We start from the raw sequence: 21,046 nt of genomic DNA on the forward strand, positions 1-21,046 counted from the left end.
CGATGCAAATTTGAAGAGTGAAAACTGTAATTTCCCCGAATAAACATTTATGGTGAGTGAGTTTCAACAAATTTCTTGTTGATATTTATGGAACATATTATTCTTATACCAACTTAGCACATCCGGAACCAGTTGAGCTATTGGCCAGTATGCTATACCATGCGGGCCGTAACATATTATTCTACTTCCCACTTCACGTTGTTAAAGCTAATATTCCCACAAACATTAAAAGATTCCATCTCCATTTCTCCTTCCAAATTCACCAATTTTTCAGACATAAAAATTAATGTTTTCCTACACCTTTGACGATCAAGAAAACCCATGGATGTTTCCAAATTTCTTCTTCTCCCCTTGTTCCTTTTCAGTTTTCACAATAATTTTCGCAATCATAAAAAGAAAACGGCCCACCTCTCAAAAACCCATCAAGCCGTCGCCGCCGAAGCTTCCAGTAATCGGAAACCTCCACTAATTAGGGTTCAGCCCCCACAAAAACCCTCCACTCTCTATCAAGAAAACACGGCCCTTTTAATGTTTCATCAGCTGATTTAGCTAAAGAAATACTGAAAATCCACGACCCAATTTGCTCCAACAGGCCCGAATCAAGCGTGGCGCGTGGTATTTACGACTGTGAAGACATCGCCTTTTCAACATACGGCGAGTACTGGAGGCGCGTGAAGAGTATTTGCGTTAACCAGCTTCTGAGCATTCGAAAAGTTCAGTCTTTTCGGAATGTTCGGGAGGAAGAGGTTTCTGTTATGTTGGAGAAGAGCAGACAATTCGTGTAGTGAAAAACGTGTGATTGATTTAAGGATGTTTTGGAGAGGTTAGGGGTTTTGTTGGGTGGTTTCGAAATCGGGGAGTTACGTTCCTTGGCTTGTTTGGGTTAAATATGTTAATGGGATGAATCGTAAAGTTCGGGGAGTCGAGGAAGATCTCGATGAGTTTTTGGATTTTGTTGTGAAGGAGCATTTGAAAGGTGGTGGAATTCGCGGAAACGAGAAGGATTTTGTCGATGTGTTGCTCGATATTCGGAGGAACGATGAGGGTGGTTTTGTTCTTGAAGAAAGCTCGATCAAAGCTCTTGTCTTGGTAATGTTTGCATTGCGTTTTACAGTTCTTGAATTGAATTCTTGATTAAGTGGAACAGGGTGCCTCTGTAGTTTGTTATGTCTGTGTTCTTGGATTTTTTATTATTGGGGCAAATTACGGCCACCCTCTAAGGTAAGGCAAATTACGAAAATAATCCCTCATGTTTGCATAATTACAACCACCCCTTAATTCCGGTTATTTTGGCCTGAAAATGGGTGAAAAATGGCAATGTGGCATAACTTATTGAGTTCGGGTGGGATCGGAGTTTTTTTTTCTTTTCTTTGTTGAGGTGGTAATCCGCAAAAATAGGCAAAGTTTAGGCGGTTTAATGCTAGTTACCCATATATTTTATATATGTAGTTAGTATTTAAACTAAAATTAATTAAGAAAATAAAAAATTAAATCAAATTTTTAAATATTTTGAATAAAATTTTGGTAATTCGGTTATTTACCGAACCGAATGGTAAGCGGTATGAAATTTTGGCGTACCGAAGTTGCAGTACAATTTTACCGAATGAATGCCCTTAAATATACCGACTTGAAGGATTTTTTCGTAGTTTGACCTTAGCTAAAGGGGGTTGCCGTAATTTGCCTTTAATATTATTTTTTTAGTTTCTTTCTTTTCTGTGTTTGTAGCAAATGCAATATACATAAGAACCTCGATAAATTAATAACCTCGCGTAAATAATAATTTCTTTCGGCCCGAGTCGGCAAAAATGTACTAAAGTATTAACTCGATAATTTAATAGTTGGCTAAATTAATAGAATTTTGCTAGTCCGGACTCTGTGTTAATTTATAGAGGTTTAACTGTAGTTAGAAAATAATAATAAGAGGTTCAATTTATAGACTCAATTGAAATCTTCATGCTTTTGTATGACGAGAGACTGCAAATTAAACTCGAAAATGATTCGATTTAAAGTATTCTATCTCATCAAGATGATCACAATTTTAATAATAATCTATAACATGACATGTTTGCTGCTGGAATCGACACAACATACACACTACTCATTCCTCGAGAGTCAACCGAAAGGCACACGATTGGTTTTAAACGTGTGGGCTATTGTGAGAGAGATCCAATTTTGTGGGAAAATCCGGAGAGATTTTTACGTAATTCGGTGGAGCTTGTTCTTGCGAATGTTGTTTTAAGTTTCGAATTTGAATTGCCAGGTGGCGCGAGTGGAGAAGATTTGGATATGCGTGAAGGTGATGGACTTACTATTCATAGAAAATTTCCTCTTAAAGTTGTTGCTAGATGTGAATCTCTACCTTAAATCTGCTATGTTGATGAAATGTATGCATGTATAATGTATTTTAACATCTGATACAATTTTTATTAATAATTCAATTTTCTGGATTATTCTACGAACACCGTATTTCGCTGTTTGTTATCTTCTACGAACACCGTATTTCCCGTATATAATGGATGTGACAAGCTATTTTCTGGGGTTTTTTTCTTCTTTTCTGATCGAACGGGATCTAGAGAAATTAAAGTGGATTGGTTCTTTTTCAAATTCAAATTTATTATGATAGATATAATAAGTTGAATTAGATTTACGTCGTGTTCGATAGGATTCTTTGCTTAATGCGGAAAGCTAAATCAATATTAGAATGGCTACGAGTTTCGGTTTCGGCAACGTAGCAATAAAAATAACATTTTTAGGAGGCAACGTGCAACAAAAATAATATTTGAAGGGGCAATATGCAACAAAAATGCTCAATTTCGATTAATAACTCATCAAAAAAATGAGAAATAACAAAATGACCACATTTATAAAGAAAATAGTAAAAAAGAAGATCAATGAATATGTAAACCAAATAAAATGTGGTAAATCCAAGAAAGAAGAAGAAGAAATATTATGTTGGTTTGGCACCGAATCCTAAATTAAAACTTTGCGGGAGGGGTGTCTAATTAAATCTATGAAATAAAAATAAAATCAATATGTATCGAAATAAATTTGAAATAGATTTATATATTTGTGTGCCTTGAGCATCCTATTCTATTTAAGCAACAAATTAAATTTTGATGCTGCAGGAACAAAAAGAAAAATAAATACAATAGAAAAAGAAAAGGAAAAAAAAAGAATATAATCTGGTAAATCAAATAAAACAGTAATAAGTATAGTTACATTTACTGAGCATGAGTTGGAATTTGATTCCCATCCACATAGACTCTGGGGATATGGGATATCTGGGGCCACTCAGAACCATAATCGCTATCTCCACCTTTTATATCTAACATCGGACAATCCGAGATGTTTAAGGTGATGAGACGTAGCATGGCTTCCTTAGACGGCAGATATCGCAACTTCTTGCAGCCGTATAAAGATAACATATGCATAGATGAGGACAAGTTGTTGTTGTCATTGTTATTGTTCCCAATTACCCAATCAGGCAATTCTTCCATCTCTCCAAAATCATATAACCGTAGCCGAGAAAGAGCAGTGAGATGTTGAAGCTGCCCCGGTAGTTCACGACTACGCTCTGTCCCGTGCAATGCTAATCCATAAAGAGATTTGGTTGTTGCTTTCAAGATGGCATCAACAACTGAAACTGAGTACTCATCACAACTGATTGATAAATCTATTAAGTTGCAAGGAGAAAAAGAACCAACAATCTCCCATGGATTATTAGTGGTTGGAACATCAACAATCATCAACTCAGAGAGACGAGGCATTTTCTGCATACAATACCCAATCAACGTTCCCATGTTCATCCTTAAATTCATTAATCCACTCAGTGTCAAACTCTCCAAGGACTCCACACATAACTCAATCGGCAAATTGGTCAGCTCATCGCAGTGTTCAATACTCAATCGACGAAGGCAACTCAAGCCTAACAATAATTGCTCATCAACATCATCATTATGTGTTTCATGTGGATATGGTATTGTCTTCAGTTTTGAGCATCCGTAAATCGCCAACTTCTCGAGAGCACTGAGGGTGTGTAGATCATCTGGTAATTCTCTCAATTCCGGACATTTCCGTATCTCCAAATTCCTAAGAGCTGTTCCTCCACCTTCCAAGCACGGAACTAGATGCGTTAAGTTACGACAGTCCGTTATCTCCAACTTCGAGAGATTTTGATTTTTAAGGAAAAGCCAATCTGGGAGACACGTCAATCCATCAATTAACTCAATTTGGAGCTTTGTAACAGAGATTAAGTTGATCCCACATATACTTGCCAAAGGTAATTCGCTCTCCACCTCACCAATCTCCAATTCTTTAAGGCATGGAAAGTGACTCGGAGCACTCTTCAATTTCCTACAATATTTAATCTGCAAGTACACGAGACGAGGAAATACAACAAGTCGTTGATCATTTTCAGGTGCTGCACTTGGCAATTCAGCTTCTAACCACTCCGTCAGCTCTGGCATTCTCCTCAACTCCAGCCTTTCAAGTAAAACGAGGAACCTATGGATTTCACATTCACTAGACCATCCAGATATAGATTCTTCAAATGTGGCAAGTGCCCTAGCATTGGGACTTGTTCACATTCTTTGCATCTTTCAAGTCTTATCTCCATCAATTTATTAAGCCCCGACATATTTGAACACCATGATGGCAAACTTCTTCCTCCAAATCCACAAATTTTTAAGCTCTCTAAATTTGGGTGGGGTTGGAGGCCTTCCAACACACTCTCATTGCCATTTCCAGCTTCTCTACTCCACTTAAGCACTAACTCAACTAGGTTTGGCTTTCGTAATAAATCTGCTCTCGTAGCCTCTTCTTTGTCACGCACCTTCTCAAGATTAAAAATCTCCAGCTTTCCTTCCAGGTTCTTCAAGCATTCGAGCTCAGTAATTCTACAACCCTTTTCATCGCCGACTCCAAAGTACGGCAGTGTTCGAAGAGAAGTTAATCTTCCCATCTCTGGAGGTAATTCATTTCGAGGAATGTGGAGATGTCTTAAGCCAATCAAGTTCTTCAATGTATTTGGCAGCTTCTTCAAACCATATTTACCTGCTCTTAATGTCTGCAAGTGATAAAGTTCACCAACAGAGTCCGGCAAACATTTAAGTTTTGTGTCCGAGACATCAAGACATCTCAAATGTATTAACTCGTTGATCGAACTTGGCAACTCTCCAACACAATTGCCCATCAGAATTAAAACATGCAGCGATTTGAACTTCGAGAACATGAGAATGCATATTTTATCATTCGACAGTAAGGAACGAAGCCAAGTTGCTTGCTCATTTAGGCTTGCACACGATTGCCAGCCCATGTACCGAACTTGGTCGCTTGAATTTAAAACAGAGGATGCTAGATCATGCACAAGATCATGCATGTTATATCGACTACTTATCTTTGCAACTTGTAACAACAAGGAGTTCTCTAAAAGTCGATTAAAGAATTTGTTGCCCAAAATCTCCATATCATCATTTCCTCCAAGAAATCCTTCTGCCATCCAAAGCTCGACCAAGCGTTCCCTTTCCAAGAAATATCCTTTAGGATATATCGAACAATATGCAAAGCACTTTTTGAGTGATGGTGGCGACAAATGATCAAAACTCAGTTTCAAAATCTTGGAGACTGGATTTTCATCTTTTAAATCTGAGAGCCATTTCTCATCAATCGACATCCACTCATCAATCGACTTATCGCGCAACAATCCCCCAACCACTTTGGCCGCCAATGGCAAACCTTGGCATCTTTTTGCAATAGATACACCAATTCTCTCAAATTCTGATGGAATATCACCTTCTCCAAAGGATTTTGCTTTGATTATGGACCAACACTCATCTTCTGACAAGTTATTTAGCTTGTGCATAGTAGGGAATGTTTTTACCAGTGAAGCAACATTTTCACTTCGCGTAGTAACAACGATGCCATTTCCCGTAGCAGAAGTAATTTTTCTCAACGGATTGATAAAATCACCCCATATTTCATGATTTTCATTCCAAACATCATCGAGAACAAGTAGAAATCTATGAGCTCCCAACTCCTTTTGAAGCTTTTCCAGAACTGCTTGTTTATCTCCAAGTGCGGCGTTTGTTCCTGTTAACGTTGTAAGAATCTTATTGAAAAGAATCTTGGCATCGAAGTTTTGAGAGACATGAACCCAAAAACGCTTAGCAAAATGAGCCTTTATGGCTTCATGATCGAGCACGTTCCGAGCTACCGTTGTTTTTCCGAGTCCTCCCATCCCGACAATGGGGAGGATAGAGAGTACTTGATCATTTGGAAGAGTAGTCATCGTCTTCACTATTTCAGACACGTCACCTTCTCTTCCAAGAAAAATCGGATCGATATTGAATGCATCAGTTTCCCAACCTGCAGATGATCCAGTAACCGGAGCATATGCACCCACCACTGCTTTTTGAAGGCCATAGTCGGTCGCCTCCTTGTTGATCGCTTCCAAGTTTTGAAGGACATCCTTGATTTTACGTGCCATTTTTAGGCGATGCGTATTGGGAAGAACAAATGGCACTTGTTCTTCTTCTTCATTTTGTCCTGGTTGTGAATTTCCTTGGAGAGATGTTGATAGTGGAGCTCATCCAAGACATTATCGGCATCGAAAGCCACACCTTCAAGCTTATGCAGCCAGCGTTCGACAGCTTCGTCGGTGATTTGCTTCTTCTCCGCATCGTTCAAGAAACTTTGAATCATGGTTAAAGAACTTTTTAGCCTTTGCAAGTCTTTCTTGAAATCTCGATAGAGGTTGATCTGCTCCGCAGAAACTGATATCAGCTTCTCTAGCAGAAATTGAATGGCAACTCCACCCACAGCTTCTGCCGCCATTGTTTTCTTTGGGAATGTTAGTTTTTTTTAGAGAGAGAGAGAGAGAGAGAGAGAGAGAGAGAGAGAGAGAGAGAGAGAGAGAGAGAGAGAGAGTTGTTCAGCAAATTGCAAATGGTGAGAAATCTTTGCAGTTCTTTTTTCCTTCACTTGTTTCCAACAATAGTCTTGTTTCCGACCATGGTTAAAAGACTAACCATACCATTAGTAATATCATATTACTAATATGTAATCTTTCCTAAAATTCATTTTTTTTTTCTTACATCGTTATTTTTGGCGGATGATGTTTGTTTGGAAGAGGATTGACAGAGTTAGATGAGGATGGTTCACGCATATCGGACCAGAGTTGTTTTATATGAACATCGTAGTTGGTTTACGCATTAATTGAAATAACTGTCCGCTGTCGTGGAGTTCATGAGTCTGATCCCGGTCGATAGTTGGTTTATTTGTTTATAACAGCGGATTTTAGGACGCTGGGTAGTACATTAAAATATATTTCGTAGTATTTTTTAAGTTATCGTATGAATTTTGCATTTTAAGTTTATTTTTTATCATATTAATATATTTTTTAGTATTCTGCATTTTTAATGTCGTATCATATTAATATATACATCGTTATTTTTGGCGGATGATGTTTGTTTGGAAGAGGATTGACAGAGTTAGAAGAGGATGGTTCACGCAGATCGGACCAGAGTTGTTTTATATGAGTTTCGTAGTTGGTTTGTGCAATAATCGGAATAATTGTCCGCTGTGGTCGAGTTCATGTTTTTGATCCCGATCGATAGTTGGTTTATTTGTTTATAACAGCCGATTTAAGTGTGCTGGGTAGTACATTAAAATATAGTTCGTAGTCTTTTTTAAATTAGCGTATGGATTTTGCATTTTAAGTTTATTTTTGATGATATTAATGTATTGTCATTCAAATGTTTTTGCAGTCTATTTAATCATTTTTTAGTATTCTGCATTTTTAATTTTGTTTCATGATTTTAGGTTTTTTCGATGGCGAATTTCGTACGGATTTTGTTGAGGTTTGGTGGGTTGGTTGCTATAAAGAGGTGTTTACGATGTAATGGCTCGGTAACTTTGGTTAAGTTTTAAACCGTTGTAATAAAGTAGTATACTATTATGAATACCGTATGATACTACCATTATCATTTTATTATACTATTATGAGATTATTAATGTACTAGAGTTTTAACTCGACATATTGGTTTGATTGTGTTATGATGTCTTTTATGTATTTTATCAAAACCCTAGATTGAAATTATGAGATTATTAATGTACTATTTTATTGGTTATGTTGGAATACTTTACGTTGGTGTTGTTCTCAATGTTCTTGTCATTTCAGTGGTATATTGTTTGTAACACAATTCATATCACTACTATAATCGTAATATACTATCATAGCAGATCAATGTACTATATTGAAATTATTAATATACTATGTGGTTGAATAATACGGGATCCATAGTCGATTAACGAGATCCATAGTCGAATTAGATCAATAAGATAGTCTATTACATGATATAAGGAAAATTACCCTAATTGATTAGTATTTCAAACAAACATATTATTCAGTTTCCATATATATTATTATTTTTTCATATATATTATTATTTACCTTAATCGTTTTCATATAATAAAGAAAATTACCCTAATTGATTAGTATTTCAAACAAACATATTATTCAGTTTCCATATATATTATTATTTTTCCAATAGTCAATTAACTAAACCCATAGTCGAATTAGATACATGGGATAGTCTATTAAAAGAAATGAGATAGTCTATTAATTTTAAAACACAAATCCGCCGCCGTCACTTCTCAAATCTAGGGTTTTGATGATTCTTCGGCCCATAGTCGATTAACGAGATCCATAGTAAAATTATACCAGTGGGATAGTCTATTAAATGATATGGGATAGTATATTAATACAGATGTAATTCGACTATGCATCTCGTTAATCAACTATGGGCCGAAGAATTATCAAAACCCTAGATTTGAGTAATCCTAGATTTGAGTAACCCTAGATTAGAACAGTGACGGCGACGGCGACGGCGGCGGCCAACGACGATATCACTTCTGGTGGATGTTGTTGGGCTGCTAAATACCTAACACGCAAGTGCACGTATCGCAAACAAGTAGTAAAAGTGGACTCGTGAGAGTCGGATGTCGATCCCACAGGGAATACTCAAATTATCTAATCCTAAGTACCAAATTCTAACAACTATGATTTTTATCCAGCCTACGCAAGATTGTCAAATTTAATCAACTAAATAAATTAAACTAATTAAGAAAGCAAATAAATACGAGAAAATATCAATAAAAAAGGACCTAGGATTTTATCTCCCCCCTATGCAAGAATTGCTCACCCAAAACCCCTCAATTATGAAATATATGATTCATGATTATTAACCTGAGACACTATATTAATTATAACCCGCTGTCGCATGTATTATAATTCTATTATCCAAAACCAAATTACTATATGTCTATGCAATCCGATCATGAATAAAGCATTAAAGAATAAGTCCCAACAATGATTACCTAAGGTGAATATCTGTATGTCTACGATACCGCATGCAATTAACACACTCATCCGGTGAAAACTACTCGAAGGTTCTTTTACTTACCGTCTAATTATCAAAATAGCTCTGTCGAGTCAATCCCAATAATCACAGATAAAGCACATAAATTGATCAAGTTCATGCACTAACAATCATAACAAGTAGAAGAAATAATCATAAAATCATAATTGCATAATCTCAAGAAAACGGGTTCACCATCCCCACATAGGGTTCCAACAAAATCCTAAATTAAAAACTTAGCTACTCGTAATTCTTATGATAAGCAAAATAGAATAAATAAAATAAATAAGAAAAACTATGCTTGAGTCTTCGTTGATCTTCGTTCTTCGCGGTTTGTGGTGTAAAATTTCGTGCTTATGGTGTATAGACTTGTTGCTTTTATAGGCTTTTCTTGATAAGGAAGTAGTGGAAACCTAATAGGAATCAATTTCCGTCACTTTCCCCCACCAGGATTTGTTCGTCGATTTGTTCCATGTTGTCGATTTGTTCCATGTTGGAGTCCGAATTTTGGAATATTGTGTAAATAAGAATTGTAGCCCTTGAAATTAGCTTTCCAATGCCGTCAAAATCACCTAATTCGGAGTTCGTATGAGAGAGATATGCTTGAAATAGTGGACACTGTCAAAGCTGTGGCGGGATTCCTTCTTCCAATTTGATTTGTTTCCTTATTTGCAACTTTTTTCCTTTCTTTTTGATCTTTTTTCCTTCATGGACACCTAATTCTCGTTTTTCACCTATAAAACACAAAATCAATCAATTAAAGCATAAATATAATTAAATCTAAACAAAAGATCCACGTAAAGTAAACGTATTGAGTGTAATATCTACACTCAACACACCCCCAAACTTGAACTTTTGCTTGTCCTCAAGCAAAATCTAATCGTAAGCAAAAAAACTCAACTACCGCATCTCATCACATAGACTAATGACCAACTTCACGTTTTCAGAACTTGTAATTATAATGAAAATTCTTAGTCATTCGCAAGCTCAAAATTCAAAAGCACTTAGTCACTTACCATAGCCAAAAATTACAAATCATGCAATTGCTTCAAGCATCCAATATTTGTAAATTAAAGATAGAAAAAAGTTATGCTTACATGTATATGTTTGACTCCAAATACTCACCAAAATATTATACTCTACTAATATCGAACATTAAGCTATTGGGATCATTGGGGCTTTTTGGCTTTCAATTGTTAGGCTATTTGGTTCGGGGTAGGAAATATGGGTATATGTGGCTATTATTCTTGAATTGAGGTGATTACGCCAAAATTTGAAAGATAGGCGTTTGAAACAATGAATTCACCTCTAAGGACTTTAAGAAACTCATTCTTAAGAGTTCAAAAGTCTCCACTTTTGCTCTTAAGACAATGGATCGAGCTTTCAAAATAATTCAACAACTAGTCCTTAATTCTCCCTTCTAGTCTCTTATTCTTCTTCTTTTTCTTTTCTTTTTCTCTTTTTTTTTTTTCTTTTTTTTTTCTTTTTTTCTTTTTTTTTATATATATAGAAGCATATATATTTGTCTTTTTTTTTTCGAAGAAGAAGGACCTTATAAAATTTTTCGACCGAACTCCAAGGGTTAATTTTTCAAAAATCTCCACTTTTCTACCTTATACACATTGGCTAAAAGAAAGAACACCTTTTCTCCGAGGCTCAAATCAAGGTTCTAATGATAATTTCGATAAAAAGGTCGGCTTGAAAGGCTCAAACGGTTCAAAGAAGGCCCAAATCATATCCCAAATCACTCACTACTCAATACTTCGTATCATAAATTTCCTAAGGTGAGTTTTAAAACCGAACAAAGCATGATTTAGCACAAATAAATTCCAAATTTAAAATACAAAACATTCAACCAAAGCAATGCACAAGGTGTGATTCCTAGCAATAATTCGCTTATACGTTCCGTTGAATCAAAAGCTAAACAAATATCTAATCCTTATCAAAACAAAACAAGCAATCTCATCATTAAACATTGATCATCTCTCATCATTATAACTCATCGATGCATTCGACTCAAGCAATTTTTTTTTTTTTTTTTTTTTTATTCCGGAAAAAAAACGATAAAAATAAATAAAACCTAATGCATGCAAACTAAAACAAATGAGCACAAAAAAACATGTTTTTTTCACCCCCAAACTTAAAATTTTCGTTGCCCTCAACGAAATTAGCACAAAGTATAAGGATAGAAAACACCTGATTTAGTCGGAATCGTTGTCTTCGGGGTGTGAGAATTTGTGGGAAAGAAATCTGATTTTCCTCTTGCGAAGATGCCCTCTATGTCTCTCGGATGACTGTCCCGATCGCAATTCCGACCTTAAAAATAAGAAATCAAATAAATTAATTAGAATGCATGCCTATGAAAATAAAAATAAAACATAAAATTAAAGAAAAATATGAAAAACAGTAAAGCTCGGGTTGCCTCCCGAGAAGCGCTAAATTATAAGTCTTCAGCCAGACTTTGCTTCTTGAAATTGTTATGTCCAATCCAAAGCCTTGTAGATTGCGCACCCATCCATGAGCTCTATCACTTCAATTGCAACCACGGCATGGATAGCAATGCAATATATCACGGTCCACCTTAACTTGTAGTCTTTTTTGGTTGTAATCAATCGGTACGAAGCCAAGATGGGATCTTCATCACCCGCTCCCTCAAATCGGTATACAAAAATCTCCAGTCTGCGTATAACCTCCACCTCAAAAATATTAGTCTTCTCATCAACCACTATTGATGCCTTCAAATCCACATTTAGATCAACGACAGAGCCCACAACTAGAATATCTTCAATCATTACATCCATGTCCTTCTTCTTTTGTTCTGAGGCATCTTCGTGGTTTAGCTCGATTGCCTTCTCAGATTCATCATGCTCAAGTGTCTTCGTAATTTCTATTCCTCTCACATCGACACTATTTTCCGGACATAGAAGATTTTTCTCACCGCAGGCTTCACCCGAATTTTCTTTGATATAACCATTGCCGATTTCGTCTGGAATATTTTCAAGAGATTCAGATTTTAATTTGAGCGTCATCTCTTCCAGTTGTATCTCCATGTTTTGAAATGATGCTTGAGTGGACTTCATGAATTCGGCAATGAGGGATACCAAATCAACTTGTTCATCAGTGGTCTGCTGCTGCTGCATTGGATAATAATTTTGAAAATCATCAAATTGTGGCTCTCTATGTTGAAACTCGTTCAAATCTTGGTCTTGAAATCTTTGCTCGTATGTGTCGTTGGTGTAAGTGTTCCAATAACCTCCGTTGGTAATTTCGTCGAAATTCGTCGCTGTTGGTGATACCCAACATTGATCGGAATAATGATTTCCACCACATGCTGAACAAAACGGAGGCATATCATAGGTGTTTTGGAGGTATTCGTCAGATGGAAGCCATTCATATCCCGTTTGAGGTGCCCGAACATTGTAACCAGACATGAAACAAAAACAACAAAAAATAAAAATAAAAATAAAAATTAAATGGCTGAAGTAAGAAAAAATACTCAAATTTGATATTAGAATAAATAGATAATTTAGCCGTATTCCCCGGCAACGGCGCCAAAAACTTGTTGGGCTGCTAAATACCTAACACGCAAGTGCACGTATCGCAAACAAGTAGTAAAAATGGACTCGTGAGAGTCGGATGTCGATCCCACATGGAATACTCAAATTATCTAATCCTAAGTACCAAATTCTAACAACTATGATTTTTATCCAGCCTACGCAAGATTGTCAAATTTAATCAACTAAATAAATTAAACTAATTAAGAAAGCAAATAAATACGAGAAAATATCAATAAAAAAGGACCTAGGATTTTATCTCCCCCCTATGCAAGAATTGCTCACCCAAAACCCCTCAATTATGAAATATATGATTCATGATTATTAACCCGAGTCACTATATTAATTATAACCCGCTGTCGCGTGTATTATAATTCTATTATCCAAAACCAAATTACTATATGTCTATGCAATCCGATCATGAATAAAGCATTAAAGAATAAGTCCCAACAATGATTACCTAAGGTGAATATCTGTATGTCTACGATACCACATGCAATTAACACACTCATCCGGTGAAAACTACTCGAAGGTTCTTTTACTTACCGTCTAATTATCAAAATACCTCTGCCGAGTCAATCCCAATAATCACAGATAAAACACATAAATTGATCAAGTTCATGCACTAACAATCATAACAAGTAGAAGAAATAATCATAAAATCATAATTGCATAATCTCAAGAAAACGGGTTCACCATCCCCACATAGGGTTCCAACAAAATCCTAGATTAAAAACTTAGCTACTCGTAATTCTTATGATAAGCAAAATAGAACAAATAAAATAAATAAGAAAAACTATGCTTGAGTCTTCGTTGATCTTCGTTCTTCGCGGTTTGTGGTGTAAAATTTCGTGCTTATGGTGTATAGACTTGTTGCTTTTATAGGCTTTTCTTGATAAGGAAGTAGTGGAAACCTAATAGGAATAAATTTCCGTCACTTTCCCCCACCAGGATTTGTTCGTCGATATTTTCCATGTTGGAGTCCGAATTTTGGAATATTGTGTAAATAAGAATTGTAGCCCTTGAAATTAGCTTTCCAATGCTGTCAAAATCACCTAATTCGGAGTTCGTATGAGAGAGATATGCTTGAAATAGTGGACACTGTCAAAGCTGTGGCGGGATTCCTTCTTCCAATTTGATTTGTTTCCTTATTTGCAACTTTTTTCCTTTCTTTTTGATTTTTTTTCCTTCATGGACACCTATTCTCGTTTTTCACCTATAAAACACAAAATCAATCAATTAAAGCACAAATATAATTAAATCTAAACAAAAGATCCACGTAAAGTAAACGTATTGAGTGTAATATCTACACTCAACAGATGTCCTGCCCATCAATTGTTGCAATATCACTGATTTAGTGCTCGAATTCGGTATGCGATTATAACAGATCTGCAATTACACAAACGTGATAGTCGATTTAGCCAAAACATATCAACAAATCAATGGATGATAGCGATTCAGCGAGTGGCGACGACGTACCTACGACAGCTTGCTCGGAGTGCACGAAAATCGTCGTTTCACGGCAGTGCAGACGTCTTCCCCTTTCAATCGGCCGTACCGGGAAGTTGTTCTGGGAGGTTTTGCAGTTTATTCGATAGTGGGTTTGGGATGATAGTGATTTAACGGGAAAATAGGAAGGGATTTGATTTTATTTCAAAAGGTAAAGTAACGGGTTTTGTGGGATTTGATTGAGGGTAATTATGTAATTAGGAAAAGTTTGGGCTGTTATCAAAATGGCAAATATAAATTTGGGTCTACCCCTATTATTTGAATGTTTAAGGGGGTTATATCTAATAGACCCTTTCAGTGATATTGCAACAATTGATGGGCACGACATCCACCAGAAGTGATATCGTCGTTGGCCGCCGCCGTCGCCGTCACTGCTCCAATCTAGGGTTACTCAAATCTAGGATTACTCAAATCTAGGGTTTTGATAATTCTTCGGCCCATAGTTGATTAACGAGATGCATAGTCGAATTACATCTGTATTAATATACTATCGCATATCATTTAATAGACTATCCCACTGGTATAATTTTACTATGGATCTCGTTAATCGACTATGGGCCGAAGAATCATCAAAACCCTAGATTTGAGAAGTGACGGCGGCGGATTTGTGTTTTAAAATTAATAGACTATCTCATTTCTTTTAATAGACTATCCCATGTATCTAATTCGACTATGGGTTTAGTTAATTGACTATTGGAAAAATAATAATATATATGGAAACTGAATAATATGTTTGTTTGAAATACTAATCAATTAGGGTAATTTTCTTTATTATATGAAAACGATTAAGGTAAATAATAATATATATGAAAAAATAATAATATATATGGAAACTGAATAATATGTTTGTTTGAAATACTAATCAATTAGGGTAATTTTCCTTATATCATGTAATAGACTATCTTATTGATCTAATTCGACTATGGATCTCGTTAATCGACTATGGATCCCGTATTATTCAACCACATAGTATATTAATAATTTCAATATAGTACATTGATCTGCTATGATAGTATATTACGATTATAGTAGTGATATGAATTGTGTTACAAACAATATACCACTGAAATGACAAGAACATTGAGAACAACACCAACGTAAAGTATTCCAACATAACCAATAAAATAGTACATTAATAATCTCATAATTTCAATCTAGGGTTTTGATAAAATACATAAAAGACATCATAACACAATCAAACCAATATGTCGAGTTAAAACTCTAGTACATTAATAATCTCATAATAGTATAATAAAATGATAATGGTAGTATCATACGGTATTCATAATAGTATACTACTTTATTACAACGGTTTAAAACTTAACCAAAGTTACCGAGCCATTACATCGTAAACACCTCTTTATAGCAACCAACCCACCAAACCTCAACAAAATCCGTACGAAATTCGCCATCGAAAAAACCTAAAATCATGAAACAAAATTAAAAATGCAGAATACTAAAAAATGATTAAATAGACTGCAAAAACATTTGAATGACAATACATTAATATCATCAAAAATAAACTTAAAATGCAAAATCCATACGCTAATTTAAAAAAGACTACGAACTATATTTTAATGTACTACCCAGCACACTTAAATCGGCTGTTATAAACAAATAAACCAACTATCGATCGGGATAAAAAACATGAACTCGACCACAGCGGACAATTATTCCGATTATTGCACAAACCAACTACGAAACTCATATAAAACAACTCTGGTCCGATCTGCGTGAACCATCCTCTTCTAACTCTGTCAATCCTCTTCCAAACAAACATCATCCGCCAAAAATAACGATGTATATATTAATATGATACGACATTAAAAATGCAGAATACTAAAAAATATATTAATATGATCAAAAATAAACTTAAAATGCAAAATTCATACGATAACTTAAAAAATACTACGAAATATATTTTAATGTACTACCCAGCGTCCTAAAATCCGCTGTTATAAACAAATAAACTAACTATCGACCGGGATCAGACTCATGAACTCCACGACAGCGGACAGTTATTTCAATTAATGCGTAAACCAACTACGATGTTCATATAAAATAACTCTGGTCCGATATGCGTGAACCATCCTCATCTAACTCTGTCAATCATCTTCCAAACAAACATCATCCGCCAAAAATAACGATGTATATATGACGGAATAATTTTGTTAAAAAACGTTCTACTTAATAGAATCAAGTATCAACACAACTCTTAAAAATTTCTAACCACCGTAATCGACAATCCTAGACATTGAGCGAAAAATAAAAACGAATAACGCATTCATACCCGGTTAACAACGTCCAACAACGAACGCTCAAATTCGATCCTATTTCAACGACGGTGCAGAAATCTTCAAAGACGATAAAAAACCGCTGGAACACTGAAGAGAACCTTCGAAAAATATTGTACACGATTTGATATAACGGCCAATGATCTCACGTAATTTTATTCCGTGATTTTAGGCAACGTATCAGCAAATCTCAAATCACGTAGTAAATGAAATAAATGCCGTTTAAAAATAAAACAGGGGTATTAAAGGAAAATTATATAATATATTTTGCCAAGTTGGCAAAATTGGGTGTATCTCAAAAAGGGGAAAAAAAATTGGATCTACCTCATTAGAAAATATGAACAAGGGGGTTATCCCTAATAAACCCCCTTTAAAAACAAAAAAAATGATTTTTGACCATTTTTTGCCACCAAAATTTGACCTGCCTTAGACCGCCTCGCAGTCAAAAACCGATTTTCAAGCCATTACATTAAAATCGTAAAGGTTATAGACCGCCTCTGCCTCGGAGACCGATTAATCGGCCGCGTCGACCGATTTTAAAACACTGGTTTATCTATATATATATATATATATATATATATATATATATATATATATATTTGAAATTAATAGGTCAAGGGATGAAAGTACATAAAAAATTTAATACACTTAGGCCCCGTTTGGTTGGTAAGATAAGATTAGCCAAGATAAGATTAAATAATCTAATGAGACCCAATTATTTTATTTGAGCTTGAAAGGTCCAACAAAAAAACTCATTAAAAGGCAAGATAAGTCAAGATAAGGCAAGATAAGCCATGATTATATAATTTTGGCGGGTCGACCCGGTAAATTATTGAGGATACCAAACACCAAATTAAGTCCAACTATTTAGTTAATTATGGCTTATCTTGGCAACCAAACGGGGCCTTAAGAATTCAATCTTGAGAGGTCCAATAAAATTATGGTTTAATCACACTTTGCACCCTTGAAATATAGCCTTTATGCACTTTGCACCCTCGAAATTTTTTTAATAGCAGTTTGCATCCTCGAAGCACAATGAATCATGCGTAATGCACCCCGAATATTTTTTTTAAAGAATGAAGGTAATTTGATATTTTTATTGGTATCTTTTTAGGATGCCAAATGCCAAATTATTTTTTTATATTCATTAATCCTTTTGAAACTACAAAATGCAAAACTAAAAGGGTTAAATGACTTTAGCCCCATAAACTTTAACGCGTTTTGAACGTTATGCTTGAGTTAATTCCGTTTGAAGGGGGCGAAGGGGGTGCCCTAGGGGTGCGTTCGCCATGGGAGTTGTGGAGCTTGTTCTTGTGAATGTTGTTTTAAATTTCGGATTTGAAATGCCAGGTGGCGTGAGCAGAGAAGATCCGGATATGTGTGAAGGTGATGGATTTACTATTCATGGAAAATTTCCTTTTAAGGTTATTGCTAGTTGTGAATCCACCTTAAATCTCTAGTTTATTGAATTCTAGATATGAGTATGATATTTATGCATATATAAGTTGTTTTCAGGGTTTTTTTCTGCAAAAATTATCCCTGTATAATATCGAATGGCCGAAAAAAACCTCGTTTTAAAATGATTTTAGCAAAAATCCCTATGAAAATTAGTCAAAGGCAATTAGGACCTTGACAGCTTATTGTGTGTTGTACGTGCGGATTTTAAGCCTGGTGTGTGTATTTTTTATGGGGGAATTGGTTAGACACCTCTTATTCTGCACTTATATAGGTAGAAATCTTAGTTGCTAGATGAATATAGGCATAGGTCATTTATGACAAAAAAAATAATATAAATAAAATAAAACAATTAGTATATGGACATAAACACTCTCAATTAATAAGAAAAAAAATCTCATATATCACTCCCTCTCTCTCCAATCTTACGTATCTCTCCAATCTTACGTATTTTTTTCCTATATAATTTATCATCTTTCTCTTCCTCTCCATCTCGTGTCTCTTGCTTTTTTCTTCTGACTTTTTTTTTCTTTTCGATCAACACCTTTTCGATTTTTTTTTTCCGATCAACTTCTTTCTTTCTCTATACCCTTTCTCGATTACATCTGTTCGATTTCTTTTCCCTTTGGAATTCGAATTCTTTTGGATTATGTTGTAGGGAAGAAAAAAAAAATGGGAGCTTCACATTATTAGATGATTTTTCGGTGAAAGAGTTAAAAGCGGACAACAAACATAAATCGCTCTTTGCTTGCACAAAGTGAATTTTTTTTCTCGTTTTGTATTTATCTGCAGTGAGTTTATAATGTACGTCTGTATTTTCAATTGATTTTGGTTCAATAAATAGCAAAAAACAAAAAAATGAAACAGCAAAATCAAATTGCAACATTAAACATAAACTGCAAAATACAACCGATAACAGTATATTTTGTTGCAAACTCCAAATTGCAATTTTTGCATTAATAGAATATTTTTTATAATTTTATTGTTGTTTTTTGCATTTTGATGATATGTATGATATTTTTTTTTTGTATTTTTATTTTTATTATTTACATTTAGATATTGCATATCATATTTTCATTTTATTATTTGTAATTAGATAATGCTGATTTTTTTACTTGTTCAGTTTTCTGTTTGCATTGGGCGAATTCATAGGTAATTTGTTGTTTTAAATTCAATAATGAAAGTTTTAATTATTAGTTTGCTATTTGCATTTTACAAACAATTTCTAAACAGCAAACGGCACAAAGGCAAATTGGGACACAACAAATCGAACGAAGGAAAACGGAATGAAGGCAAACTGCAAACGACTTTGTAAAATGCAAACGCTCAGACACCCAAAACCTATGGAAGGCTTCAGAATTTGTGGAGATTTTGGTTTTGAAGAAACAAGGAAGAAATCGATATCAAGAGATTTGCAATTCTAGTTTTTGGATTTGCAGTATAATAGGGAGAAAAATAGGGGATTTGATTTTGAGGATTTATTTTACCATATATTGACAGGAGTACTTTTGATAAATACAAATAATAAAATCTGCTGAAAATTAGAGTTTATTAGATGGATTTTAACACATATAATCTCTTATAGGAGGATCTATAGCAAATTGCCCCATTTTTTATCCTGGAAAGACCAAAATATCATTTCAATTAGGGGTGAGAACGGGTCGGTTCGGTTCGGTTTTAGGCACAAACCGGAACCGGAACCGAAGTGTTCGGTTCCTAAAGAACCAAAAACCAAACCGATCGGTTTCTTGCGGTTCAGTTCCGATCGGTTTCGGTTCGGTTCCTTCTCGGTTCATAAAATTCTCGGTTCGGTTTCAATAATGGTTCGGTTTTCGGTTCGGTTTTGGGCTCATTTGGACCCGAAAATCAGCAAAAAAACGTCAATAAATCAACTCAAAATTCAGAAATAAAAAAAAATCAATAAAAAACAAGTCCAAATGTAGGCCCAAAACATGCCCAAAAATCAATGAAATTCATTCAAGTAAAAATATATATATATATATATTTAATGAAACGACGTCGTATTGATGTCGGTTCGGTTTCCTACTTGGAAAACTGAATACGAACCGAAATTTTCGGTTCGCATACAATTGAAAACCAAGTATGCGGTTTATGCTTTGGTCCGGTGCAATTCGGTTCGGTTTGTCAGTTTTCGGTTCGGTTCCTCGGTTTTTTTTCTCTCACCCCTAATTTCAATTATAAATTTCAGAAATTACAAATTCACCCCAGAAAAATTAAACCCCAAAATGAAGTTTTTCAAAACTTTCAATTCAGTCCTTAGCACTTCCAGAAAAACCATCTTTCTCCAAATTAACTCATTTTTTTTTTCTTTAGAACTCTGTAAACACTGCTTCGTACATGGAAAACTTCATAACAAACGATAAAAAATAGAGTAGCCATGAAAACCAAACCAAAAACGGGAACTGAAAGCTTGAACACGAAATTACTACAAAAATACAACTAAATTTGAAGTTTCCTTCAGAACCGCCACGGCCACGGCCACCACCGTAACCGCCTCCACCACGGCTGCTGCCATAACAACCTCCCTCATGGCGGCCATATCCACGGCTGCCATCGGAGACGATTTTAGTTACTCGTAAATGGTGGCTCTTCGATGTGCGGCAGTGGATGTACAATATTAAGGTGTTCGATTTTAGTTTTTGGTTTTAGGTTGGGGGAGGGGTTTAGACATGGCCATGGGCTGGGCCGGCTCTAGCATGCTGGGGGCCCTAGGCGGAGCGAAAATATTGGGCCCTATAATTAAAATATAGTTTTTATTTTTTTATTGATGCAATGCATTAATTAATGCAAAAAGAAT

The 21,046-nt window shown here is 35.2% G+C and overlaps 1 long non-coding RNA gene and 1 pseudogene across 1 annotated transcript; one reads left to right on the top strand and one right to left on the bottom strand.

The window, feature by feature from the left end:
* Positions 1–952: 952 nt before the first annotated feature.
* LOC148769787 (uncharacterized) lies at positions 953–2,459 on the top strand. Its single transcript, XR_016032312.1, has 2 exons — positions 953–1,089; positions 2,261–2,459. It is a non-coding gene; the product is annotated as an uncharacterized LOC148769787 (long non-coding RNA).
* A 570-nt stretch (positions 2,460–3,029) lies between these two features.
* On the bottom strand, positions 3,030–6,980 carry LOC148769788 (putative disease resistance protein RGA3; annotated as a pseudogene).
* Between the last annotated feature and the right edge of the window lie 14,066 nt (positions 6,981–21,046).

Source organism: Erythranthe guttata, chromosome 7 (assembly GCF_056151865.1).
Source record: "Erythranthe guttata isolate IM_541 chromosome 7, IM_541, whole genome shotgun sequence".
NCBI lineage: Eukaryota > Viridiplantae > Streptophyta > Magnoliopsida > Lamiales > Phrymaceae > Erythranthe > Erythranthe guttata.